We start from the raw sequence: 2,285 nt of genomic DNA on the forward strand, positions 1-2,285 counted from the left end.
GCTGATAACTTAGGAGGGCTTGGTGATATATTGATCTAAGCCTAGCTAGGTGAACCAGATCACCTCTGTTTAATGATACCTCTCATGGATGGATGCTGGGAGGGAGCTTTGTAGTGCAGTGTTCTGATCGAGCTGTTGTATTGCCCTGCACATGACCTGTATATGTAGGTGTTGATCCATTGTTAGTGCTGGAGTTTCTGGAGGCGGGATGTCGGTGACGAGAGTCTGGTAATGTTTGAGCAGTGATTGTTTTATGTGTTTAGTTGTGTTTTGCGATTTTGTCTTAGAAAGACAGGGGTATAACACTTAATATAACCGAGCGATGTATCTGCCTTTTATGCAGACGTTCCCCGCCTCCCTCCCTGTTCTTCGAAAGAAGTAAAGTGAACTGCAGGAGTAGGGTAGCATGAACCTGCAGGCCACTGGGTTCACGTTACAGAAGAACTTGGGCCAACAACAGCTATCCACTCCACAGCTAAATTCACCGTCACCCACTGACGACAGTCATGCAATGAAAGGTGAATGTATTAAACAAATGTACATCCATGCATTATTAGTACGTTTTACGAAAAATAAACCACAGAAGTCCTCCGTTAGGCGACTGCACTGAGTGGCAAGGCATATGGTGTCTTGTAACACAGGAAACTAATTATGTTGTATAACAAATATATAACCAACTTTACTATGTAAAATAAATCATTATGGAATAGGTACTATGAACCCTCCTATGCTACCATAAAATCTATTATAATAGGCAAAATAAACGCTAAGCAAGGGTCGCTACAAAGCCTCCTGCGCCACCTAAAATAAACCATAAGAGACCTCACAAGCGTTAATATTAGATTATTCAGCAAAGGTTAGCAATGTCAGCAGAAGCCAGATATTACAAGGAAAGCTTGCACAACACACACACACACACACACACACACACACACACACACACACACACAGACGAGTGGCTTTTACGGTCAGAGAGAGAGAGAGAGAGAGAGAGAGAGAGAGAGAGAGAGAGAGACGGGATAAAGGTAAGCTTTACACTGATAAGGGTCTGGCATTCTACTGAGAAACCGGAAGTGACGTCTTGGGTTAGGGTACGGTACGATCGTGAAATGGATTCTCTCTCTCTCTGTCTCTCTCTCTCTCTCTCTGCCTGGTAAATTTTAAGCAAACCTTACTTTTGTCCACATAAGGCTGGCATTCAAGTGAAGAGAGGCGCCTTCACGTGGTGGCACCGATGTGCCTTCATTAAGATTCTAAGTAGCATAGACTGGTTGGAGCACATTTTTTTTTAGCGATTTATTTGGCATATTACACCTTAGCACCGCCCAAAAGGTGGACAGCGGACTGCAGAAAGGTAAGTTCAGCCTTCAGTCCACTGAGTTGCATTCAGATGAGCCTGGGGATGCAACTACCACTACTACTACTACTACCACTACTCTTACTAATACAGGGCGATAGTGAGGTGTAATATGCAGAATAAATTGATGGGGAACAGGTTGGTACAGGGAGAGAATGAAGGAAAGATGGAAGGACGGAAGGAGGAAAGAAGAGGAGAGTGAAGGAGAGGGAGAAACAAGGCAGAGGAGGAAAGGAAAAAGCCAAGAGCTAGAGAGAAAGCAGGAGGGAAGACAGGAGGAAAGAATGAGGAAGGAAAAAGGGGAGGAAAAATAAATGAAGGAAGAAAGGGGGAAGGAGAGAGGGATGAAAGGAAGGAAAGACGGGACGACCGAGGGAGCCAAAAGAAGGAAAAAGAAAGAAAAGGAAGAGGAAGGGAAGGAAAGAATGAAAGAAGGAAGGAAGGAGAATGACAAGCAAGACGAAAGCAGAAGTGAAGGAAAATGAAAGAAGGCAGGAAGGAAGGAAGGAGGGAGAGAAGGAAGGAGGGAAAAACGAGGAAGAAATGAAGGAAAGAATGAAAGAAGGAAGGAGGAAGAGAAAGAAGGAAGGAAGGTGAAAAGAAAGGAGGATGTAATGATTGAAAAAATTAAAATTCCACTTATTTAAAATTACGATGTTAAGAACTTGGCATCATAAAGTGGGAGGAGCCAAGACGAGGCAGGCTACAGGCACCTACAGTTACACAGAGCAAGTACGTTCGTAGAGCAGACTCCAGTGTGTCTCTAGGCGTGGAGGTGGGTGGTCATGCGTTTCTGCGCTCTGCATACACGTGTTTTCTTCCATTTTGTGACTTGAACCTGTGTGATTTTACCCAGGACACTTATTACACAACTCCTGGAGTGTCAGATATAAGTGTTTTTCGGAGGATTATTGTCTGTGGTCCAAGT

General features: G+C 44.0%; 1 protein-coding gene across 2 annotated transcripts in view; it reads left to right on the forward strand.

Annotated features, from left to right (window-relative positions):
- The first annotated feature begins 2,135 nt into the window (after nt 1–2,135).
- LOC145405623 (uncharacterized) overlaps nt 2,136–2,285 on the forward strand; it is a 73,602-nt gene continuing 73,452 nt past the window's right edge. For both annotated transcript variants that reach the window (XM_080276949.1, XM_080276950.1), the window contains exon 1: nt 2,136–2,285. This exon is cut by the window's right edge and continues 14 nt beyond it. The gene's annotated coding sequence lies outside the window, so the exon portion shown is untranslated.

This window comes from Coenobita brevimanus, chromosome 67 (genome assembly GCF_032717465.1).
Source record: "Coenobita brevimanus isolate Jiangsu-jjx chromosome 67, ASM3271746v2, whole genome shotgun sequence".
Classification (NCBI taxonomy): Eukaryota; Metazoa; Arthropoda; class Malacostraca; order Decapoda; family Coenobitidae; genus Coenobita; species Coenobita brevimanus.